Here is a 27,550-nt window from a genome sequence, read left to right on the forward strand (position 1 = left end):
CATAGTTTAATAAAATGGATTTATTAACTAGCCGTCTCACGCCCATAATAAAATGGCTTTATTATAAATTAGAATTTTGAAAATGGTTTCAAAATATCATGTTACTAAATGCATGTTAGAACATGATTTAAAGTTTTACAACTAGAATTATTAAAACTAAAAATCCCTTTTTAAATTTAAGGATAATAAGTTAAACACCATCCTTTTGTATAACACTTAACATATTAATAAGCTCTTAGTGGGAAAAAGGTCACCTAACCGCATAGAGTAAATTAACATGTTGAGGTAATATTGGCATAAAATGGGAAAAAGGTCACCTAACCGTTTGTATGTTAATATTACAAGTTGATACAAGTAGGACGACTTAAATTAGAACCATGTGAAGAGGGTCACCCAAGCATGGGGTCTAATAGGTGTTGATGGGATAAACATGCCAACACGAAATATGATTTCGAACCGGTCCCATAAATTCTAGAAGTTGCAAAAGGGTTTGCAATTGTTATGAATAACTACCTTGATAAACCGACAATGGGAAAAAGGTCACCTAACCGGAGTCGGGTTTATCGTTGGATTCTAGATTTTAATTATTAATTATATTTGCATATATAAAAAGGGTATTAATAATTAAAAGGTAAAACACTAAAATGAACTTAATTAAAATTCTGCAGATGGCCGCACACGTCGACGACAACATAATCCCTAACGTCCAAAACGTATCTCTCCGATCTATTCTCGCTAAAGACCGTCTTAACCACAATAACTTTTCGGATTGGTTCCGAAATTTAAGGATTGTTCTAAAACAAGAAAAATTATATCATGTTTTGGAAACACCTATCCCCGAAGAACCGGAAGAGGGAACTGAGGTCGAATACATGAATTGGGTCAAACTCACGGAAGATTCCATTCAAGTATCATGCCTCATGTTGGCGACTATGGTTCCCGAAATCCAAAAGGATTTCGAAAACCATAATGCGTACGACATGATTACTCAACTTAAGGAAATGTTCCTTAAGCAATCGAGAGTTGAAAGGTTCGAAACGGTTCGAGCCTTGCATGCATGTAGAATGGATGATAATCAACCAGTTTCAACTTATGTACTTAAGATGAAAAGTTACATTGATCGCCTCGCCAAGCTCAATTGTCCCATCTCAAAAGAGCTAGCAACGGATTTGATCCTTAACTCTTTGTCGAAAAGGTTCGACACTTTCGTGTTAAATTATAACATGAACGGGTGGGACAAAACCATTGGAGAACTTCACTCAATGCTTAAAACAGCCGAGGCGAGCATGGGCAAAAGGGTTTTACCCGTGTTTGCGATCAATGAAGGTAGATCCAAGAATCGATCTCAACCCAATCTTAAGGCTAAGGTAGCAAAAAGAAAGGGTCCCCCTATGCATCTTAAGGGTAAGGGCAAATCACCGGTTATGGCAAAGAAACAAAAGGTTATGGAACCGAGGGGTCATAAGGATGATCCTTGTTTTGGTTGTGGGGAGACCGGACACTGGAAACGCAATTGCCCGGTCTACCTAAAAGAGCTAAAAGACAAGAGGAATGCGGCGCATACCTCGGGTAATGTCTTTATGATTAATGTTGAGCTAAATCTTATTTCTTCTAACACATGGGTATTGGATACCGGATGTGGAACTCATATTTGCAATTGGTTGCAGGGGTTCAAAAAGAATGAAGACTTAAAGAAGGGCGAAGTGAATCTTTTCATGGGCAACGGTGCAAGGGTGCACGTGGTCGCTAGAGGAGACTTCACTTTATCGCTTCCAAGTGGTTTGGAAGTTGTTTTGAGAAATGTTTTGTATGCTCCTAGTTTGACTAGGAACATTATTTCTGTGCACCTTCTTAGACAATGTAACTTTGACTTTAAATTTGTAAGATCAGAAATGCATGTATCATCTAATGGTATCTTTTATTTTAAAGCTGTACCAAACAACGGTATTTATGAATTGGTTCATGATAATACCTCAAATAGCTCATTATATCAAACTTCTACTAAAAGACTCAAAAAGGATTTGAGTGATTCCTACATTTGGCATTGTCGCCTTGGACACATAAACAAGAATCGTATAAATACTCTCCAAAAGAAAGGTCTTTTGAAAACAAACGAGTTAGGTTCGTTTGATGAGTGTGAATCTTGTATTCAAGGCAAGATGACCAAAGAGCCTTTCAAAGGTACAAATGAAAGGGCTAAGGATTTGTTAGGTATCATACATACGGATGTATGCGGACCTTTCAAGCCAACTAGTAGGAATAGTGAAAGGTACTTCATTACCTTTACCGACGATTTTAGTCGATATGGGTATGTTTATCTAATGAAACACAAACATGAAGCCTTTGAAATGTTCAAAGAATTTCAAAATGAAGTGCAAAATCAGCTCAACCGAACAATCAAGGTACTCCGCTCCGATAGAGGAGGCGAATACCTAAGTGATACCTTTCAAAGTCATCTTAGAGATTGTGGAATTATTTCACAGCTCACTCCTCCTGGAACTCCTCAACATAACGGAGTATCCGAGAGGAGGAATCGAACACTGTTGGACATGGTTCGATCAATGATGGCACGAAGCTCACTACCGCCATCATTTTGGGGATATGCGCTACTCACAGCGGCTCGTATTTTGAATATGGCCCCGACCAAAAAGGTGGATCGAATACCCTATGAAGTGTGGCATGGAAAGGTTCCATCCTTTTCATATTTAAGGGTATGGGGATGCATAGTTTATGTTAAACGTGACACCCCAAATAAGCTTGAGGCTCGATCCATCAGGTGTGTCTTCATAGGATACCCAAAGGATGATATAGGATATATATTCTATGATCCTAGTGAACAAAGAGTGTTTGTTTCACGCAAAGGATACTTCTTAGAAACTAGGTTCCTTATGGAAGGACCTAGTGAAAAGAGAGTGGAACTTGAAGAGGTTCAAGAATCACTGGATGATACACAGTTGGTCGATACTAGCTTTCAACACGAGGATGTTGAAGATGATCAAATGGTTGATCATACACACGTTGCTCGCAGATCTAGTAGGGTTAGTCAACCTCCCAAGAGATATGGATTTCTTGTGGATGATTGCTACTTGGTCGATTCGGATGAACCGATCTCCTACAAAGATGCTATGTCACAACCTGATTGTGACAAGTGGCTTGAAGCCATGAGCGCCGAGATGCAATCCATGCACGATAATCAAGTTTGGGAATTGGTTGATCGTCCACTTAACTCCAAACTGGTTGGATGTAAGTGGGTCTTCAAAAAGAAGACCGATATGCATGGAAATTTAGATACTTACAAAGCTCGACTTGTCGCAAAAGGTTTCACGCAAACTCAAGGAATTGATTATGATGAAACCTTCTCGCCAGTCGCGATGCTTAAGTCGATCAGGATATTGTTTGCCATTGCAGCTCATTTTGATTATGAGATATGGCAAATGGATGTCAAGACCGCTTTTCTAAATGGATATCTTGAGGAAGATGTCCATATGGTTCAACCTGAAGGTTTTGTCGATCCATCTAATCCTGATAAAGTTTGTAAGTTAAAGAAATCAATCTACGGGTTGAAACAAGCATCACGGATGTGGAATCATCGTTTTAATGAAGAAATCAAAGCGTTTGGTTTCGTCCAAAACGGTGATGAGGCGTGTGTGTATAAATGGGCTAGTGGGAGTATAATCATGTTCCTTATTTTGTATGTCGATGATATACTTTTATTTGGAAATGATATACCAAGTATGGAAAACGTTAAAGCGTGGTTAAGTAGTCGTTTCTCAATTAAGGATCTTGGAGAAGCGACATATATCTTGGGAATAAAGGTCTATAGGGATAGACAAAGGAAATTGATCGGACTCAATCAAAGTGCGTACATTGATAAAATCCTAAAGAGGTTTAGGATGGAAAACTCTAAGAAAGGTTTGGTGCCTATTCCTAGAGGAACCGTATTAAGCTCATCCCAAAGTCCTAGCTCTAAGGAAGAGCAGGATAGGATGAAGCATGTTCCTTATGCTTCGGCAATAGGATCTATCATGTATGCAATGATGTGCACTAGACCGGATGTCTCGTATGCTTTAAGCATAACAAGTAGATACCAGCACAACCCAGGTGACAGTCATTGGATGGCTGTCAAGAATATATTAAAATACCTTAGAAGGACTAAGGATATGTTTTTAATATATGGGTCTGGTGAGGAGGAACTCGTCGTAAAGGGTTACGTGGATGCGAGTTTCCAAACTGACCGAGATGATTCTCGGTCACAGTCGGGATATGTTTTCATCTTAAATGGAGGCGCTGTCTCTTGGAAGAGTTCGAAGCAGGATGTTGTCGCGTTATCCACTACAGAATCTGAGTACATCGCCGCTTCAATGGCAGCCCAAGAGGCTGCATGGATGAAAAAGTTCATCATGGATCTAGGGATTATCTCTTCCATTCAGGAGCCCCTAGAGATATTCTGTGACAATGAGGGTGCTATTGCACAGATCAAGGAACCTCGTGCTCATCAGAAAACGAGGCACATTGAGCGCAGATTCAACTACATAAGGGATGAAGTTGAAAAGAGAAAAATATGTATTCATAAAGTTCATACCGATCAAAATATTGCGGACCCACTCACGAAGCTCCTCGATAGGCCAAAGCATGAGGGTCATGTTTGTGCATTAGGACTTCGGTATTCTAGTGAGTGGATTTAAATCCGTGTTTAGTGTTTGTATAAGAACGAATGTAATGGGTATCTCATGAAATTAATTAAGTTTTAATTATTAAATGAGTTATGTTCTAATTTTGCATGTTTAATCCATGAATGACTTATGTTATTCTAAACGTCCGTAGTCGATCATGCTTGTGGGAACAAGTATGAAGGTAAGACTATTATGAACCCGGATTGGTTGATATTCATGTGATGAATATAAGGCATAGGTTTGCCACCAAGGTTCATAGATATTTGTGGGATACAAATATTGGACATGATCCGCTCTCAAGGATCACTGCATGGAGTTAGTGCAACTGATCATAAGTAATCCTTGAGTAAAGGCGAGTATCATTGTGTCCTTTGACCTGAGATGCATATTGGATCTGGTTTTCCATCAAGTCTGATAACTTGACTCTCTTCTTTGTTTTTCGGTAACACGATGACGTAAAAGAAAGAGCTCAGATATCATACGAGATGTCAACAAGGATGTATGCAGTCAAGATGGGATTTGTTCCTCTTATGTGTTGAGAGTTTAGATGTCTAAGGCCTGTTAAGTTAAATCATTGAGAGAATGATCACTCTGTGTCTCTTCGATTTGACAGGACATCTAGTAACAAAGGGATGTAATGATAAGACTTACCTATATCATATCAAGTATGGACTTGAAGGGGATGATGTTATTGAATGGCACTTAGTCAAACACACTAGGGGTGGTGACCTGTTGTTAGGCGGTATTCACCATTAGCATTAACTTCCTATGAGTCTCGTGCAAGTGGGAGATTGTTGGAATATCGTATGCCCGAGACACATAATTAAGTTAATGTGGCTAGTCATGTTTGATCCAAGTCGGGTCATACCCAATAACGAGTTAGACACACACCAATTATGTATTTGTTAAGATAAGATCTATAAGACAAATACAGAACACGACACTTTCAGAAAATCGGGTTTCTGAATAATTACTTGAAAGTATTAAATAATTAATTGGTTAATTTATTTATTCAAATAATTATTATTGGAATGATTATTTAACTATGTATTCTTTTATAAAATGGTTTATAAAAGATGGGGTGTTTATATATTTTTATAAAGTATAAAATATATAAAATAAAAAGAAAAAAAAAAAAAAAATAATAATAATAATAATATTGGGGCCGGTTTTGGGTGGGCCCCACACCCCACTAACTTGGTCAAAATGATTAACATGCAAAGACATAAGGTGGAGTGTGGACTTGTATAAAAACCTACCCTTATGTGTGCATGTGGACAATCAAGATTCATATGACTTTCAAGTAACCAAAAACAAGACACAACTCCCTTCTTTCTTTCTCTCTAGCTCACGGCCAAAAGAGAAGAAGGAGCTCGGGTGTCGGGTTTTTCGTGTTCAAGCTCCCTAGCATAGCTCGGTGCGTGTTGGAGGCTCGGGGTATATTCCGTTTGAGGGTTTTCCTTTGAAAGTCTAGCATTCACATCATCATCTTCTTCAACCATCCACCAAACTCTTAAAGGGTTAAGATTGTAAGTGTTTATATGCTTTGATAGTTTAGTTATTCCGTATCATTTGATCCTTGCTTCGGGTTTCTAGTAAATAGATTATTGGTAATCTTGAAATGAATAAACTAGGTTGTTCATATGTTTAGTTTGTATATCACGTTTCCGCATATATTATAACTAGTTAATCGGTTAACTAAGTTTGTTAAATCCTATAGAAACCCAACATATATATAATATATAGGTGACCAAGACGAGAAATTCTAAACAAGTAGTTCAATTATATGAAGGTTACCATCTAATATCAAGAATCCACTCTATTTTTGCATTGACAATTAATATTCAACCATGTGGTAAACTTGCCGTAGCAATATATGATAGATAGCTCCGTAAGCCTTAAGTGAGCATCTTTGGCACTAAGGAGGTAACATGCGCATTTAAAGTCCATCCTTTCCTAATGTCATGCTACCTCAAGAATGTCAATTTAAGTTGGCAAGTAGTTTCGTAAAATAGAAAGATTAGGATTGACTTCGATTTCTCAAATACCAATTCTAACAACTTTGGGTGGTTGTAGTTAACTCACACAACCTCCCCTAGGTTGATTTAAGTAGGTTATACTTACACATTCCATTAACATATGATTTCTTTAACTAGAATAATATCCTAAGCAAAGCCATTTTCGGATTACCAAGACTTAGAAAAATACATCTTAACTTATATCTCATCATTCCTAAGTACAATATAAGGATACTTGTTTTGATAATGTATCAAAGTATTTCTGTCTTTCAAGAACATGAATCGATCATGAACGATTGCCAATAGAATTGACAACCACCAACTTTGAATTAGTGATTTAAGATGGTGAAACATTTCTCATCAAAAGATAATTGTAATATAACCATGTACTTTACTAGACTACACCACATGTTTTGTATAATTATCAAGTAAAACAAAGCTTCTTTATAGATTTTTGATGGTAAAAGGAGTTTTAGCTCATAATGAGCATGATGATAAACATTAAGATGAATGATGATAACAAATACATGATTAAACTTGGAACAATCTGACCAAATAAAGATGATTCTTCCATCTTAATGATGATGATGATGGATGATGATGATGATGGTTGATGGTGATGACTTCCAAGCCTTCAAACTCTTCATTAAATCTTCTATGTGAGTGTTAGTGTGTGTTTTTATAAGAGAAAACCAGATAGAATTCTTTTCAAGGCACACTCTTCAAATGGCACAAGAGCCTCTATTTATAGGTTGTCTGGAGATAGAAGCACGGCCTCGTGCGTTATTAAGCACGACCTCATGTCTACGTGTCCCTGTCGCATGTTGTCAGATTGTACATGATGACTCGCCACGGCCCCGTGCTTCCTGAGGCACGGCCCCGTGCTTTTTAGTGACATGTGCTAAATCTTTTTGTCGTTTCTGAAAGGTGACCACGGCCTCGTGCTTAGGTAGGCACGCCCCCGTGTTTTCTTATGACATGTGCCAAATTCGTTTTGTCTTTTTCTCAAAGGTGACCACGGTCCCGTGTCCATTGAAGCACGGCCCTGTGTCTAGTTGTCGGCTATTTTGTCTTTTCTTGTAGATTTTTTGTCTTTTCTGATAGGTAAGCACGGCCTCGTGCTTTCAGAAACACGGCCCCGTGCTTTCAGAAGCACGGCCCCGTGCTTCCAGAAGCACAGCCCCATGTTTCCAGAAGCACAGCCCCATGTTTTGCTGTTTTCTTGGGTTTTCTTTGGTTTTTCTTCGGTTTTTCGTTCGTTTCTTCGTTTGAGGCTTGGATTCACCTGAAAATATGTTTTAACATGATAAGCAGTTATTTTAACTATATTATACGATAGAAGTTGTAGTTTTTTAGGGAATATTTGATGCTAAAAAGATGTATATTTTTATGTACATCAAACATCCCCACACTTGAACCTTGCTTGTCCTCAAGCAAGCTACTTATAAATATTCTCAAAAAGTAGCAAGTTAGGAGCATAGCAACATCCCCAAAAGAGTTCCAAGAAAATGGGAACAAAATATCCAACCTTAAATTATAGGAATATATGCAATGATATATAAAAAGGTGATTTGTTTTTATGAGCTTCCGTTTATGCAAAACGTCATGTTCTCACAATGTTCACTCACACTCGGTTTTATATCTGATCATACATGTGATGTATGTATGTGAACACTCTTAGCCAAAATGTGACCTGTGATAAATAAGCTTGTAACAAGTTCAAATCTCCACCTTTGTGAAGGGTTGCATAGATCAGAAGGTAATATGGGTTGGTTTTGTGTGAGTAGGGATTTGGTATTTTGTGGTGGTTCAAGGATTTAGGTTAATAAGGATGAGGACAGTAAATACAACTTCTGCTGATTGTCGGGAGTCTTAAGATGTCTTCAACGGTTAGCTCCTTTCTCCCAATTGTTAAATGATTTTTTTATTTTTTTAAAACCTAGTGACTCATTTAAGGTTAGATCGTCAAGACCAGTTTTATCGAGGATGTGGATAAGTTCATCCTCAATCCTATTTAGAACATAACTTCCAACTCTAATGGATCATTCGGCTTTGAGCCTAATAGCCCCCACCCTCATTAGTTCGGTATATTCATGTTGAGACTGAGTTTGACTTTATCTACATCTTCCTTTGTGAGACCAGTTTCCGCAACCTAAGCATCGTTCGTATCTTTTTGCTCTCCTTTTCATTGCGCTTTTGGAAACTGCACAAAATGGTGGCCTTTGTTCGCCTTGGCGCCACTTTTTCTTCACCTCATTGCTAAAGAGAAAGATTCTCTCCCTAAGTTCTGGAGGAAACCTAGGTTTTTGCGAAATGTATGCTGCAAAGGAAATTGAAATCGAAAGAATGCATTTCCAGTTCTTTAGGATCTGCGGGTAAAAGTCCTGTGTTGTATTTTAAGGTTTTATTTTAGGATTTTTGGGATTTGTAATTTGGAGAATGGTTTGAGGGAATTGTAACAATATTACCTTCTTCCTTATACAACGCTTTGTGTGGTCTTGAAATGAATAATTGCGAAAAGTTCTGAATCACACGAAACATATGACTCACTCATTGCTTCCGAAAAAATATTTATATGGCATGAGGTTTATCTCACAGTAACGGAGAGATTGGGTATAAACGTCATACTTTGCATAAATTTGTTCTCATTATTACAAAACTTCTTTTTACTTTTTCACTTTTTTGGTTATAGTAGATTTCTAGTTGGTTATTTGCAAAAAATTCTCTTGGATTTTCTTTTGGTTTTGTTATAAAAATAGTCTTTATTTGCTACAAACTTGGATTTTCTTTTGGTTTTGTTATAAAAATAGTCTTTATTTGCTACAAAAATTTTTGTTATTAGAGAATCTTATAATTAGTTAAGCAAGCAATTGGTCAAGTAATTCCCCTCCCCACACTTGAATCTCACATTGTCCTCAATGTGAAAAGATTCATAAAAAGATTAATAATAAGATTCATATGAAGTATGGAGGGTAAAATGGAAACGAACTTCCCTACGGGGCAACGAAATTTTGACAGAGCGTCCCCTGTTTTTCGTCCGTTTTCCTGTAGTGTACCTAAGTCATAAAAAACTGCATACGACCAACAAGCATAATAATACTGAAAATTATTATTATTATTTTATTTATTTTTATTTTTATTTCTATTACAATACCTAGTTTAATCAGGGTCTTGGCCAGACCCTACTTCCAATTTGTTGATCAGTTCTGGTGGAGGATTAGTACCTTCGAGACGGTCTCGAATAGTCCATCGATGTATGGTTTTAATCAATATCCATTAACTTTGAACTTGTGGCCGTTAGAATTTGAAATCTCACTCATCCCATAGTCAAAAACTGATTCAACTATGTGTGGACCTGTCCAACGAGATTTCAACTTTCCTGGGAAAAGACGTAAACGTGTGTTACATAACAGTACACGGTCGCCAACTTGAAATTTCTTGTTTCCTTTTAAATAGGCACCGCGTAAATGTTTAGTTTTTTCTTTGTAAGACCAGGAATTTTCATATGCCAGTGTTCTTAGTTCTTCGAGCTCGTGAATTTGACCTTCTCGGTTTTTACTGGCGAACATTAGATCAAAATTCACTGCTCTCAGAGCCCAATATGCTTTGTGTTTTAGTTCTGCTGGTAGATGACATGCTTTAACATAAACAAGTTTGAATGGTGTTGTTCCTATGGGGGTTTTGTAAGCCGTCCTGAAGGCCCAAAAAGCGTCATCTAACTTTTCTGCCCAATTTTTGCGATTCATTCCTATAGTTCTTTCTAAAATCCTTTTTATTCCTCGATTCGAGACCTCTACTTGCCCACTGGTCTGAGGGTGATATGGTGTTGTCAGTCGGTGGTGAACCCCACATCGTGCTAAGACTTTATCCATCAGAGCATTACAGAAGTGGGTACCTCTGTCGCTGATTAGGGCTTTCGGAGTACCGAATCGTGAAAATAACTTTTTCAGAAATCTTACTACAACCCGAGCATCATTAGTGGGAAGATCTTGAGCTTCTACTCATTTAGACACGTAGTCGACTGCTACTAGGATGTACTTATTTCTGAATGAGTTAGGAAAAGGGCCCATGAAATTTATTCCCCATACATCAAAGACCTCACAAAATTGAATGCCTTTTTGAGCCATCTCATTCTTGGCTGAGATGTTCCCGGCTCTTTGACAAGCATCGCATGCTTGGATCAAAGCATGTGTATCTTTGTATATGGTGGTCTAGAAGAATCCTGCATCAAACACTTTTCTGACCGTAGTGGCGGGTACCGTGGTGTCCACCAGTAGGTCCTTCACGGCAGTGTTTGAAAATATCTAAGGCTTCCTTGCCTACTACGCACCTACGAATAACCTAATAGGCCCCTATCCTAAACAAGTATGGATCTTCCCAGAAGTAGAACTTAAGGTCGGAGAAGAATTTCTTCCTTTGTTTATGAGGTAGCCCTTTTCTTAGGATTCTACAAGCCAGATAGTTTGCGAAGTCGGCAAACCAAGGATTTTCATCCTTTTTCCAGCATGACTGCTTGGATATACATGAGAATTTCATGTGGAAAATTATCATCGATAATTTCTTTGTGAAGTTCTTCTAAAGCTGCGCATTTTAAGCGTGAAAGATGGTATGCGGCTACATTCTCTTCTCCCTTTTTGTCTTTGACTTCTATGTCGAATTCTTGGAGTAGTAGAATCCATCTGATAAGTCTGGGTTTGGCATCCTGCTTGTTGAAGAGGTAACGTATGGCGTCATGGTCGGTGTAAACTATGGTTTTGGAAAGAACTAGGTAGGATATAAATTTTTCAAAGACAAAGACTACTAATAGTAACTCTTTCTCTGTTGTGGTATAATTTTCTTGTGCATCGTTAAGAGTTTTACTGGCATAGTAAATTGGGTGAAAATGTTTTTCCTTGCGTTGTCCGAGTACGGCTCCAACTACAAAGTCACTTGCATCGCACATGATTTCAAATGGAAGGGTCCAATCGAGTGTAGTCATGATTGGTGCGTTGACAAGTTTGTCTTTTAATATGTTGAATGATTCAACACATTCTTCAGAGAAGACGAAGGGTGCGTCTTTCTCCAGAAGTTTGGTCATAGGTCTAGCAATTTTGGAAAAGTCTTTTATGAAGCGGCGGTAGAATCCTGCGTGACCTAGAAAACTTCTAATGGCTCTAACTGAAGTTGGTGGTGGAAGTTTAGATGTGGTTTCTATTTTTGCTCTATCAACTTCTAGTCCTGCTCGGGATATCTTTATGACCAAGAACAATGCCCTTTTTTACCATAAAGTGGCATTTTTCCCAGTTGAGTACTAAATACACTTCTTCACACCTAGTCAACATTTTGTCTAGGTTTTTCAGACAATGATCGAAGGAGTCTTCAAAGACTGAGAAGTCGTCCATGAAAACTTCCATAGAGTGTTCGATCATTTCATGAAAGATGGCCACCATGCAACGTTGAAAGGTGGCCGAAGCATTACATAGTCCAAATGGCATTCTTCGATAGGCGAAGGTTCCATACGGACATGTAAAGGTTGTTTTCTCCTGATCCTCAGGAGCAATGGGAATTTGAAAGTATCCGGAAAATCCATCAAGAAAACAATATAACATTTTTCCAGATAGACGTTCAAGCATTTGATCGATAAAAGGAAGTGAAAAATGATCTTTTCTTGTGGAGTCATTAAGCTTTTGGTAATCAATGCAAACTTGCCAGCCTGTGATGGTCCTCATTGGTATTAGCTCGTCCCTCTCGTTCATTACTACTGTCATTCCTCCCTTCTTGGGTACTACTTGAACTGGACTGACCCAAGGTGAATCTGAGATTGGATAGATTAATCCGGCATCAAGTAGTTTGATTACTTCCTTCTTCACCACATCTTGCATGTTGGGATTGAGATGTCTTTGATGTTGGACCATGGGTTTGTATTCTTCTTCCATGAGGATTTTGTGAGTACAAAAAGAAGGATTGATGCCCTTGATATCCATGATTTTCCATGCGATAGCCTTCTTATGGTGTTTGAGAACCTTAAGAAGTTCGTCTTTCTCTTATTTAGAAAGGTGAGATGAAATAATTACTGGGAGTTGAGAATCTTTTTCCAGAAAGGCGTATTCAAGATGGTTTGGTAGTTCTTTGAATTCTAAGGCTGGTGGTTCTTCGATTGATGATTTTGATTTTTCATTACATTCGGTGATCTCATATACTACTTCTGATGCTTCCTGATAGTTATTCACAGTATTGAGATTATCGTTTTCTAAAATGGGTTTGGTAATAGTGTCAGTTAAGATTTGTGTTTCTAATGAGGTATTAAGGGAAGATTTCCGCACATAGCAACTCATGATAGATTTGATAATGTCAACACAGTATAATGTGTCATCGTGATGTTGCGGATATTGCATAGATTTTCCTATGTCAAAAGTTATTTCCTCGTCATTGACCCTGAGAGTGAGTTTATCGGTGCAAACATCAATAATAGCCTTTGTGGTGGCTAAAAAGGGTCTTCCTAAAAGTAGAGGTACACTTTTGTCTTCCTCCATATCTAGAATCACAAAACCTACTGGGAAAACAAACTTTTCAATTTTGACAAGCATGTTTTCAACAATGCCCCGAGGATATTTAACGGATCGGTCAGCTAACTAAATGCTCATGAATGTGGGCTTTGGTTCTCCTATCCCTAGTTTTGCAAATACCGCATAAGGTATTAAATTAATATTAGCTCCTAGGTCAGCCAGGGCATTGCTAACAGACAAATTTCCTATGAGATAAGGGATAGTAAAACTCCCTGGATCGGTCATTTTCGGTGGCAGCTTTCCTTGGAGGACATCTTAGCATTCTTTACTCAAGGTGACGTGCAAGAGTTCCCCCAGCTTCCTTTTGTTTGTCAGCACTTCTTTGAGAAACTTGGCATATTTTGGCATTTGAGCGATAGCTTCGATAAAAGGGATGTTGATGAGGAGTTGTTTGAAGTGTTCTAAAAACTTCCCGTACTGAGCTTCCAATCTCTCATGCTTCAGCCGTCCAGGGTATGGAATGGGTGGAACATAAGTTCTGACTGGTTCCGTAGGTTGTACGGTGCCTGTTGGGATCAGTCTTTCTTTCGTTTTATCAGGGGATTCCTTCTCCATAACTGGTTCTGAAGTTGGTGAGGCAACAGTGGTTGTGCCAATTCTTAATGTAACAGCGTTGGTTGCTGCATTTGGGTTTGTTATAGTGTTGCTTGGAAGAGCGTCGGGTGGTCTCTCTGACAATTGTCGGGCAATATATCTGATCTGAGTTTCTAGATATCGCAATGATGCTTGTTGACTTTGTAGGTCAGCTTCATGTTTTAACAATACTCCACTAATATCAACAGCTCTTGAATGGGCATTCTTTTCTGCTTCATTTGTCTTGGTCATGATTTGGATTAACATTTCTTCTATTTTTTAGTAGCTTGGCTTTTGATGGCTACTGGAACATTGATCTTTAAATTGGGGTTTTGGTTGGAAGGGTTGATTTATCGGTCTTTTTTCGAATCCGGGTAGGGGTTGAGCGTTACCTCCGTCTTTCCAACTAAAAGTCGGGTAGTTTCTCCATCCTGGATTGTAGTTATTGCTGAAAGCGTTGTTCTGCCGAGCGATGAAATCGAATTCTTCCATGGCCATGATGACTTGTTTACAGTAACTTGTCTTATGACTCTCTCCACAAGTGTCACAGGTGAGTCTGGTTTTTGATAGTTTGGCTTGAAGTTGTTCGAATTTTTTAGAAAGGGCTTCAAGTTGTGTTGTGACAAGAGTATTGGAATCGACGTGGTGTATTCCTTTATGGGTTGGGGTAGATCTTGGTGGGTTGTAAGCGAAACTCTTCTTTGCAACCTTTTCCAGGACTTCAAATGCTTCGTTAGGTGATTTGGATCCCAGGTCTCCACCAGCGATTTGGTCGATGGCCTTTTTGTTTTGACTGGATTGTGCGTCAAAGAAAGTTTGTACTTGTAACCATACGCTCAGTCCATGGTGTGGGCATCTTCTCAGAAGACTTTTGTATCTTTCCCATGCTGCGTGTAGCGATTCATCATCATCGGTCCGGAATCTGGTAATGCTAGCTCGGTATTTGCCAGTTTTATCAGGTGAAAAATATTTGAGGAGAAACTGTTCAACCATCTGGTCCCAGTTAGTGATGGAACCAGAGGAAAGAGATTCTATCCATTCTAAGGCTTGACCCCTTAGAGAGAAAGGAAAAAAGTTTGAGTTTTATTTGATCTTCTGAACAGTTTTGAATTTTAAAGGTTCCGCAGATTCGTAAGAATCGAGATATGAGAAAGAGGGTCTTCGTCGAGGAGACCGTGAAATTGAACTAAATTTTCCACCATGTGAATGGTGCTTGATTTGATTTCAAAATGTTCAGTGATATCAGGTGGAGCCACTCCATTGCCGTAGCCTTCGAGAGTTGGCTTGGCATATTGGCTCATGTTCGGCTCATTGTTCTGGGCCGCCATCATTTCCTCGGTTTGATTTTCTCCTGATGTGGTGGCGTCTACTGATTCGTCTTTGATTGCTTCGGCGGTTTATGTTGTCCGTTTACGAGTTCGTCGACGAAAGAGTCGTTCTGGTTTAGAAATTGGAGAAACGAGCTCAGGCTCAAAAGTAGAGGACATACATGGAACTAAATCAAAATTAAAACTAAAGCAAAAGTTAGCTAAGATTAGTCTAAATTAAACTACGAGTTAGGCTAAGCTACTTTAAACTGAATTAAGGTCTAAATTAATTAAGCTAAGGTAAAGGTTAGGTAAATAAAGGTAAAAATTAGGCTAGCCGTAAAATTATATAGTTTAATAGTAAGTAAAAAATGTTGAAATAAAATAAAAGTTAAGAAAAATTTATACAATTATGGACAATGATTAAATTAAAACTTGGATCGTTCTCAGAACGTACCGTGTCCCCGGCAACGGCGCCAAAAACTTGATGTGTGTTGTGCGTTACGGTTAAATATTAATAGATTGAATGATTTGCTTTTGCACAAGATCGTGTTTTAAATTTATAAATGTGATTTCTACAAAGACTAAACACACAAAAAATAGGCAAGTGTACCTATCGTATATGTAGAATAGTATTGGTAAGAAACAAGTATCGATCCGTGGACACAAATGTTTCTAATGATGAATCGTCGTTTTACTTTAATCGGAGGTTTTAATCATATTTGGGGTTGATTTTTGAACTTTTTAGAAAATAAAAATACTTACATATAATATATATAGGTGACCAAGACGAGAAATTCTAAACAAGTAGTTCAATTATATGAAGGTTACCATCTAATATCAAGAATCCACTCCATTTTTGCATTGATAATTAATATTCAAACATGTGGTAAACTTGTCGTAGCAATATATGATAGATAGCTCCGTAAGCCTTAAGTAAGCATCTTTGGCACTAAGGAGGTAACATGCGCATTTTAAAGTCCATCCTTTCCTAATGTCATGCTACCTCAAGAATGTCAATTTAGGTTGGCAAGTAGTTTCGTAAAGTAGAAAGATTAGGATTGACTTCGATTTCTCAAATACCAATTCTAACAACTTCGGGTGGTTGTAGTTAACTCACACAACCTCCCCTAGGTTGATTTAAGTAGGTTATACTTACACATTCCATTAACATATGATTTCTTTAACTAGAATAATATCCTAAGCAAAGCCATTTTCGGATTACCAAGACTTAGAGAAATACATCTTAACTTATATCTCATCATTTCTAAGTACAATATAAGGATACTTGTTTTGATAATGTATCAAAGTATTTCTGTCTTTCAAGAATATGAATCGATCATGAACGATTGCCAATAGAATTGACAACCACCAACTTTGAATTAGTGATTTAAGATGGTGAAACATTTCTCATCAAAAGATAATTGTAATATAACCATGTACTTTACTAGACTACACCACATGTTTTGTATAATTATCAAGTAAAACAAAGCTTCTTTATATATTTTAGATGGTAAAAGGAGTTTTAGCTCATAATGAGCATGATGATAAATATTAAGATGAATGATGATAACAAATACATGATTAAACTTGGAACAATCTGACCAAATAAAGATGAATCTTCCATCTTAATGATGATGATGATGGTTGATGGTGATGACCTCCAAGCCTTCAAACTCTTCACTAAATCTTCTATGTGAGTGTTAGTGTGTGTTTTTATAAGAGAAAACCGAATAGAATTCTTTTCAAGGCACACTCCTCAAATGGCACAAGAGCCTCTATTTATAGGTTGTCTGGAGATAGAAGCACGGCCCTGTGCTTTATTAAGCACGGCCTCGTGTCTACGTGTCCCTGTTGCATGTTGTCAGATCGTACACAATGACTCACCACGGCCCCGTGCTTCCTGAGGCACGAACCCATGCTTTTTAGTGACATGTGCTAATTCTTTTAGTCGTTTCTGAAAGGTGACCACGGCCTCGTGCATAGGTAGGCAAGTCCCCGCGTTTTATTATGACATGCGCCAAATTCGTTTTGTCTTTTTCTAGAAGGTGACCACGGCCCCACGTCCATTGAAGCTCGGCCCCGTGTTTAGTTGTCCGCTATTTTGTCTTTTCTTGTAGATTTTTTGTCTTTTCTGATAGGTAAGCACGGCCCCGTGTTTCCAAAATCACAGCCCCATGTTTTGCTGTTTTCTTGGGTTTTCTTTGGTTTTTCTTCGGTTTTTCATTCGTTTCTTCGTTTGAGGCTTGGATTCACCTGAAAATACATTTTAACATGATAAGTAGTTATTTTAACTATATTATACGATAGAAGTTGCAGTTTTTTAGGGATTATTTGATGCTAAAAAGATGTATATTTTTATATACATCAGAACCCATTTTCTTTCCACGAGCAACCACGAGATTCCCTTTGAATACTTTCCACTGCCCATTACCTAACTTAACATCGTACCCCTGGTCATCCAACTGCCAACTGAAATCAGACGTTTCTTTGGACATGGAATAACCCTCACGTCTTTCAAAGTCTAAGAAGTACCGGCTGAAGTTATCAAATCAACATCTCCCATACCCGTAACCTTTAGAATATCATCGTTCACAAGTCGAACGTTTCCATAATCCCCAAACTTTAGTTTCTTAATCATTCACTACAGTGAGTGGCACGAAACAATGCACCAGAATCCATCACCCAATCAATAACGTTACTTTCAACACTACGAACCAAAGCCTCATCACTAGTGACGCGGTCATCTTTGTCGTCCTCTGTAAAGTTCACTTCTTTCTTACCATTCGGACACCGATTCCTGAAGTGTCCCTACTCTTTACAACCCAGCATTCTATACTTTTACGAGTCTTAGACTGACTCCTCTTCCTGCTCCCATTGCCTCGTTTTTTTCCCTACCTCTGCCTTCAGTAACTAACATCCTACATGAATCTTCTCCAAGAATCAAATCCCGAATCCCATTAAAGGTAATTTTTGTAGATAAACTACAAACCGCAATCACAGTTTGAGGCCAACTGTCGGGCAAAGAAGATAATAAAAATAGGCCTTGAACTTCATTAATGAACTTAATGCCGACTGGCACTAAGTGGGAGAGGTTCGAATTAAGATCATTGATATGCGTTGTAACTGACCCACCCTCTTTCATTCTTGTTGTCACTAACTCTCGGATAAGATAGACCTTATTTTCTGCCGAAGGCTTCTCATACATGTTGGTTAGTGCATAGATCATACCACGGGCTGTGATTTTCTTCATGATGTTAAACGCCACATTTTCCGACAATGACAAAGTAATACAAGCCGTAGCTTTCTTGTCTAACTTCTTCCAATCTTCATTTGACAACTTTTCTGGTTTTTCATCCTCAAGCACTACATCCAAGTATTTCTGACAAAGTAGCACCTCAATCTGCATCTTCCACCAGCCAAATTTATGTCTATTAAACTTTCGTATCGAAACCTTTCCGTCTTCTTCCATGACAATGACTAAAATGAAAAAAACCTGGAAAAAAATAGAGACAGACACAGTAATGGCATGGGCTTGAACTTAATGATTGTTCTACTGAACACTGTTAAAAACTCAACCTATTTAAACAAAGCAGAATAACGAACTGAAAATCAGAAACTGAAATTTTAAACTGAAACGATAAATCCTGACAAACGCGGTTGGTACTGGTTCTCCGTTTCTTTAACGCTTCTTCTGATTGACAACAATTCTTCAATAAAAATAGGAATCGACTGAATTGTTCATGTCTCGTGCTTTACGGTAACAGATACTCGACCCAAATTTATTACCAAGCTAAACTGCTCAATAGTTTTGGTCCACACAATCAAACTAGGCCTATTGGCTAAGTATTTGGAAGCCAAAAAATAAATTGATTTGGTCCAATAAAAGATTATGAACCCAAATTAACTTTAACGCACAGACCTCAAAACAAAACTTTGTGTGTCGTCCAAAAAAAATAAAAACAAATCTTGGTCAAAGGCTCATTCCCAAATGCACCATTTTCTTCTTCACAAAATTGATATGAACACAACAGCCACAACAATGTTACGGCTTGATTCTAATCTTCTGTAGTTGGCAATTGAACTGCCGAGAAAGAACTAAGGACGACGGGAATTTAGCGACGATACCTTGTGGTGATGCGTGCTTGACTAAACCCTAGTCGCGATCGCCGGTCTGGGTTTTGTGACGCCAAAATAGTGACAACATAGACCCTAACGACAATCGGAAAACGTAGCTGCAGCGGAACCCTAGCGCAGTAAGGTGGCAGCTACGGAAAGTTCCTCGTGTGATCTGAACCTAAGCTCTTGATACTACTTGTTAGGATTAAATGCACACACGAACTGAACACAACATGAAAGCAATAAACGAGCACGAGTATCTAACGTGGTTCGGTCTAAACTGACCTACATCCATGGGTGGCAACCAGGCATTCTTTTATTGAGTGACAAATAATTACAAGTATATAGAGTGGTTTATATATAGAGACTGAACTAGGGTTTATAACTTATTAAATAAGATATCTAACTGGGTTAGGCGTGGGCCTGGCCACCCACACTCGTCTCCTCTTTAATTCCATATAATAAACCGGGCCTACACCAAAAGGCCTATGAAACCCAACAATTTCTTGGAATCAGTATGATCGAAGTTTATGGCTTCAAGCATTTGAAAATGTTGCAGCTCTAATATGTGACTCCTTACATTATTGTCTAACTATGGGTGTGCAAAGTCAGTTTTTTTATAAGGACTTAACGATAATTGTAACCGAGGTTCGGTGATGGATGACTGTTCAACCACAACCGCAACCACAACCATAACCGAATGGTTGGTTAACCATGGGTCGGTTAATTGTCCAATGTTTTTTTTGTATTTTTCCTTTGTTATAGTTAAATTGGCTACGTTATGGTGCTTTAAGATCGCTTGTGAAGTTTCAAAACTATGCCGGTTCCAAGCTTAGTCATGGTGTTTCAAGCTATGTATAGACAGATGCACTACTAATTTAAATGTTCAAAGCTATAAATAGATGTATTGAAGAAGGAAATAAATGTATAAAATTTGAAAAAAAATATAAACATACAAGGTCGGTTCGGTTTTGGTTAAAGTCGGTTAACGGAGACACATTAACCGTATCTATAACAGAATGGCCAGTTAACCATAATCGTCGCTTTTATTCGGTTATGGTTAAGTTTGGTTAATTTTTGATTAATAGTTCGATTTTTTCTGACCCTATGTCTAGTATTTACCCCTGTGTCTAGCAAATACTCGACTTTAAACAATGCAACAATGTGTAGTAATATTAAAAATGAATCATAAGTATATGTTCGGTTGAATGTCTTTAAGAGAGTTTTGTTGGATTTTTATAGATCAAACTATTGACTATTGGTCACAACTATCAATTTGACTAGTGGGTGATGCGCGTAATGTGACGCTTTGATTGTGTACTTTGTGTGATTGTGAGTGATGAGTGCAAGGTGACCTTTTAATGGTGCACTTTGTAGTTGATACCGAACACCATAGATCGATCGGCTCGGTTGTTGTTAATCATTTGGAATAATTTGTTTACCACAATTGGGCAATGGTTATGAGGAATGGATGTAAGTCCAAAAGTCGTGATGGTTTAAAGGACCGATTACGGGTTGAGTTATCCACTGACAAAAGCTTCAAAAGTTAAATGAATGTTAGAAACGAGCATAAAACTCTGATACCACTTGTTAGAAAAGAGTGGCATGTAACGGAAATAATTAACACACTCGCATATACGATTATTCACGCGAATATAGAAAACATAAGTGACAAGAATTTAACGTTTTCAGTCTCAGCGAGGGATCTACATCCACTGGCTGCAACTAGTTTATTTCATTATTCAGGTGCAAATATTACAGTTACAGCGTAGGGGTTTATATAACAATATTAGAGTTAACAAAACATGGGTAACAAGATAACATTATAATTAGGGTGGGCCAACCAAATTCCTTCTTTACCAACCGTGCCAAAGGCCTAAAAGGCTTCTCAACACAACATTTATGATCATTCAAAAACCTAGGAATGTTGCTTATAAGCTTAGCTGGACTTTCCATCAGCTTCTCAAATTCATCCAGTTTTCATATATTTTTATCAAAGAAAATTCATGGAACCAATCTTCCCGTTGTTCCTATCCAAACATACGTGCATTTGATTTACCAACCTCGAGCTATCATCGATAGACGCCTAATTTGTAAGAAGAACCAGCTAGGTGTGTTAGGATTAAAAACACACACGAACCGAACACACACGCGAAAGCAATAAACGAACACGAGGATTTAATGTGGTTCGGTCTAAACTGACATACGTCCACGGGTGGTAACTAGGTATTTCTTTTATGTGAAAAATAATTACAAGTAGATAGAGTTGTTTAAATATAGATTGAATTAGGGTTTGCATCTTATCCAACAAGAAATCCAAACCGGGCCGGGCTTCGGTCTGGCCACCCTATACTCGTCTGCCCTTTGGACTTCAACTAACAAACCAGGCCTAAACAAAGGTCCTACGAACCCAACAATCTCCCACTCGGAGGCCTTGAGTACTCTCGTCTGCACTCCTGATTGTACTTCTGTAATCCGAACATTAAACATCTTCTAGTTGCCACTGCCTTCTCATCAATGAACCTGAAGGCCCACTGAAGCTCCTCGGAGCTCCAACACACCAGTCACGGCTAAAACTGCCCCTGACTCGTTCTCTATCCCTACTGGCTCCCACTGAAACAAACTACTGGATCCTGAGATACTCTGAGAACAAACACTCTCCATATTAAGCAAGTAATCAATTGGAGAGACTTTTACAATTGGAATACTGGTTTTCTTAATCCATTGTCGACCTGGAATTGTAACTGAAACACGACATGTGCTCCCACTGTCACGATGTCCTCTGACTGATTTAACCTTCCTAGCTCGTTCATCCTGAATCTTCACTTTGGCTCTGGGTTTGTTACTTGCAAAACGAACCTTCTTCTGCCCACGAGATTCTGTGATCCCGATTTTGTCTTTCACCAAAACTGGATCCACTTCTTTCGGTGACATATCGACCATATACAATGAACCTATTTTCTTGCCACGAGCAACCACGAGATTCCATTTGACTACCTTCCAGTGCCGATTCCCGAACTTAACATCGTGCCCCTGGTCATCCAACTGCCCAACTGAAATCACACGTTTCTTCAAACTTGGAATAACCCTCACGTCTTTCAAAGTACAAGAAGTACTTGTTGAAGTTATCATATCAACATCTCCCATACCCGTAACCTCTAAAATATCATCGTTCGCTAGTCGAACCTTTCCAAAAACCCCAAACTTTAGACGGACTCCTCTTCCTACTCCCACTGCCTCGTTGTTTTCCCCTACCTCTGCCTTCTGTGACTATTATATTACCTGTTGATTCACCTGAACTTATGCATCTTGAATCTTCTCTGAGAATCAAATCCTAAATCCCATCAAATGTAATTTTTGTAGACGAACTACAAATCGCAGTCACTGTTTGCGACCAACTGTCGGGCAAAGAGGATAATAACAAAAGACCTTGAACTTTATCATCAAACTTAATGTCGACTGACACTAAGCGGGAGAGGGTCGAATTAAGATTATTAATATGCGTTGTAACTGACCCACCCTCTTTCATTCTGGTTGTCACTAGCTCTCGGATAAGGTAGACCTTATTTGCTGTCGAAGGCTTCTCATACATGTTGGATAGTGCCTCCATCATACCACGGGCTGTGGTTTATTTCATAACATTAAGCGCCACATCTTCCGACAACGACAAAGTGATACAAGCCCTAGCTTTCTTGTCTGACTTCTTCCAATTTGCTTCTAACAACTTTCCTGATTTTTCATCCCCAAACACTACATCCAAGTCTTTCTGACGAAGTAGCGCTTCAATTTGCATTACCAACCAAATTTTTGTCCATCAAACTTCTATATCGAAATCTTTCTGTCTTCTGCCATAACAATGACTAAACGGAAACCTGGATAAAAACAGAGACATACACAACAATGGCACGAGCCTGAACTTAACAGTTGTTCTACTTAACTCTGTTAAACAATCAACATAAACGCAGCGGAATAACAAACTGAAAATCAGAAGCTGAAACGATAAAACCTGACAAACACGGTTGGCACTGGTTCTCGTTTTTTTAAACAATTTCTTCTGATTTGACGACTGTTCTTCAACTAAATAGGATCTCGATTCAACCATTCTTGACTCGCTCTATGTAAAATACGATCTCGGCCCGATAATTATTTCCAAACAAGACTGCCCAATACTTCAGCCACACAAAATTAAACCAAAACCAAACAGGGCTACTGCCCTTTGTAACTTAATAGGCCAAAGATGAAATAATAATAACTATAGTAATCTAGTTAAAGAAAGGCAAACTTCAAAAGCAAAAAAAAACAATTGCTCCTGACCTGACCCTCTTTTCATGCGACGTAAACTCCAAGAAAACAATATGGCTTCTTCGTTTTCCCTTTAATGGCGCAAACTTCCAAGAAAATAATAACACAACTCTTGTGCTTTCTTGTCAATCGCAAACAGCCGGAGCAAAAAGAAAGAAGTGGCAATCAAAGGAACGAAGCGACAAACCGGATTGCGCGAGATGGTGGTCAAAGGGTGGTGATGCAGTGCTCGACTGAACCCTAGTCGTGATCTTCGTGCTGGGTTTACTGGCGGCGAAACAACGGTCGCGTAAACCCTGACGGCGATCAGAAAACCGTAGGCGGCAGCGGAACCCTAACGCAGTAGGGTGGAGGCGGCCGGAAGGTTTGGCGGTGACTCTGTTGGTTCAAAGTGTTCTTCGTGTGACCCGAACCTAAGCTCTAGATACCACTTGTTAGGATTAAGCACACACACGAAAGAAATAAAAGAACGCGAGGATATAACGTGGTTCGGTCTAAACTGACCTACGTCCACGGGTGGCAAATAGGTATTTCTTTTATTGAGTGGCAAATAATTATAAGTACACAGAGTTGGGTAAATATAGATTGACCTAGGGTTTGTATCTTATCCAACAAGAAATCCAAATCGCGCCAGGCTTCGGTCTGGCCACCCTACACCCGTCTGTCTTTTGAACTTCGACTAATAAATCGGGCCTAAACGAAAGGCCTATAAACCCAACAAGGTGCACTGTGCACAACTCTTGGTTCACTAGAATAATCTACCTTTGTTAGAGGCAATGTGGGAAGACTTGGAAGAATTTAAACTCAGGTTCCCACAATTTGATTCTTATTCTACGTGGGAAGTTTTGTTAAAGAAAAATACGGAGATTTTATTTAATTTTTGGTCATATTGTATTCTTTTGTCAATTTAGATTTGAAGATGAGCCAATTGTTTACCACTTTGTCATCTTGAAGAAGAATTCCTTTGGAGAATTGGTTGTAAAGATCCTTTTTCTTTTTCGTAGAGTAGCTATTTCTTAATGATTTTTTTTTTTTATTAACAATTAACACAAACCAAACTATATTTGGATAATGGATAAGCGAGCAACAAGCTGCGCCGCTATTCTTTTGTAATAGTTGTATTCAAGGGACAACTTTTGTAATAGTTACATGTTAGAGGACTAGTGTTGTTAGTGCAATAGTTAGTTCATTAGAGTACTTTGTTCGTAACTGTATAATAACGATCAATCTTTAATAACAAACTAGCTATGAATTAAGATAATTTCCCTCTATCTTAATTTCTTCTTCAACTATTAGTTTAATAATTTGATTATTGTGTGAGATACTAAGGGTTGATATATAATTCAAGAGAATTAAGTTTGTTTTATGTCTAAGCAAGTGATCATGAATCAAGATTTGACAACAAGATCAAGTTCAAGTTGAATATATAGGTTCGAATTCAAACATAAAGTCTCGTCTTAAACTCATGTTTTATCCAACAGAAGTATAATTCACATGGTTTGTCGTTAAAAGCAGCACGAAGAAGTTAAAAGAGTTAATCTTTGAGAACTAACTCTAGGAAATGTGTCTTCAATGTGCATGTATAAGTTGTTTATTGGAGTAATTTGAAGTAGGTTAGTTTGTGTTGTTGGAAAAGTGTGTTAACTCCCATCTTATTCTACAAGTAATTATATAATGATTTATTAATGAGTTAGTTGATGAATTTATTAAAACAAACACGTAACTTAATCACGCATAAAGCAATGGCTTTAGTTGATAGATTTAGAAAATAATCATCTGTGTATATCTATCTATATTGGTGTAAAGGAAATTATGTTATATTATATACAACTAACAAAAAGACTTTATTAAAGTAACATCTTAAGAAAAGTATAGTTGTGTAACAATAACATTACCTTACATTACATAATTTTGATGTAAGATATGGTTTCTCACTTTATATACCACATCGGGTAGAACATAACATTATAAAATATATATATATATATATATACACACACATATATTTACTAAAAAATGTGAGACAACACATCCAACTCGTAAACTTGTACTTGGTTTTGACACTACATGTTTTATACATTGAAGGGTTAGGTTACTCTTGATAAAGTTTGAAACTATTCAAGTTTGAGATTGTGTTAGTTATTAAAGATTATCATCTTTTATATTTTTATCAGTTTTTATTTGAATAAGTTTATAAGAGCTTGACTCATAGTTGGTTTAGTTTTTAAGTTTAGTATAAACAGTTTGACAGAGTCATGGCCTGTCTTGAGGATTAAAATGTCTTGGCCGAGTCAAAAGAAAAGGACCGTTAGGCCCTAACGAGTAACAAACTATATAAACCAAATTTTTTAAGGATGATTAACATTACAACAATAAACATGGCAAAAGATATATTATGAAAAGTGGTGTAGTTGTAAACCCCCCTCCCCCCTTTTTTTTTCTTGCAATAATTACACAATAATTAATTATTTCTTATAATATAACTTTATGATTGGTTGGAGTTTATTAGGAAAAGCATGATTGGTTGGAATGATTATGGGGCGAACACTATGTACAAAACGCCCAAGCCTATAACCCCCCTCATAAAGCTCCCGGGGTGGTGTTTGGGGTGCTATGGGCACCTATAACTAACGGCCCACTACATATGATGTTACAGGAACGGTTCATTATTTTTCTTTTTTAGAAGGGCGGCATAAAACTGGAAGGGTCAATGTGTGATATATGTATTGTGGATTTCATGAAAGTAATTTTGGGTATTTATATTTCAAAATACAAGTAGGATGACCAAAGCCATTTAAGGACGAGAGTGGTTTAAAACCCAACTTCCACCTGATTTCCAACTGCACTCACATAGTACAAAATCAATGCCCTGAGGATAACAGCATCCATCCATCATGTTGATTGATTTTGAAAATGAATCCTTCCCAACTTATCAAGATTTTGTATTTCTTCCTCTCTTTGCTGCTATCTTCTTCCCAGCTCTTCGCTTTTTCCTCGACAGACTTGTTTTCGAGGTACACACTTCTTTTCAAATCAAATCGTTTTTTTGTAAGTTTAAGAATCGAATTTCATGATAGGGAAATTAATATCATGATCGAGTTTTACATAATAGTAGACTTTATATATAGTATCTCTTGTAAAGTTCTCATCAAACAAAGTAGCTAACATGTTGGCCGACATGACACAAAAGAATTTGTTTTGAGGTCTGTATTATGCAGCATATAGGAAGGCGTTTAATATGTAACCAACGGCTGGAAGATGGTGAAAGAAACAAAAGGATGTATAAATTCAAGGAATCAGCCTGGAAATGCGTATATTATCTTTCAGCAGAAATCCTAACTTTGGCTGTAACTTTTAGCGAGCCGTGGTTTACTAAGACGACCAGCTTTTGGATCGGTCCCGGCAATCAGAGATGGCCACACCAGAAAATGAAGTATTTTATACTGCTAGCTCTCTCTCACTCACTCATTCTTAATTAATTCATGATTCATGAAACTGACCGCTTGTAGGTTAAAACTAAAAGCCATGTACATGTATACTGATGGATTCTACACATACTCAATATTTGCTTTGATTTTCTGGGAGACAAGACGATCGGATTTTGGTGTGTCAATGGGTCATCATGTTGCATCTGTCATTCTTACTACACTCTCGTATATATGCAGGCAGGTATCATTAGTACGTTGATTAATTCTATATACGCTCTCTCTTTGAAAGTAGTTGTTGCAGGTTTGCTCGTGTTGGGTCGGTTGTTTTAGCTCTTCATGATGGAAGTGATGTATTTCTTGAAATAGGGAAGACTTCTAAATACAGCGGTTTTGAACGGCTTGCAAGCTTATCATTCATTTTGTTTGTATTTTCATGGGTAGTGCTTCGCCTTGTATATTTCCCCTTCTGGATCCTGTGGAGTACAAGGTCGATCGGTCATCAAATAATCTATTTTTTTTGTACTATATATCTATATATGTCCATCATTACATACATATTAACGTCTTTTACCTTTGTTGTTGTAG

At 37.9% G+C, this 27,550-nt stretch overlaps 1 pseudogene across 1 annotated transcript in view; it reads left to right on the forward strand.

Annotated features, from left to right (window-relative positions):
- Positions 1-27,550, forward strand: part of LOC143589445 (ceramide synthase 1 LOH3-like) — a 41,695-nt pseudogene that overhangs the window by 13,671 nt on the left and 474 nt on the right. The window contains exons 2-5 of the transcript XR_013145286.1: positions 26,420-26,551; positions 26,756-26,970; positions 27,047-27,202; positions 27,267-27,452. The product of XR_013145286.1 is annotated as a ceramide synthase 1 LOH3-like (transcript). The remainder of the gene's footprint in view (positions 1-26,419; positions 26,552-26,755; positions 26,971-27,046; positions 27,203-27,266; positions 27,453-27,550) is intronic.

The sequence above is a fragment of the Bidens hawaiensis genome, unplaced genomic scaffold (assembly GCF_021521415.1).
Source record: "Bidens hawaiensis isolate Kalapana, Puna unplaced genomic scaffold, B.hawaiensis_p1.1 tig00037564_1, whole genome shotgun sequence".
Lineage (NCBI taxonomy): Eukaryota > Viridiplantae > Streptophyta > Magnoliopsida > Asterales > Asteraceae > Bidens > Bidens hawaiensis.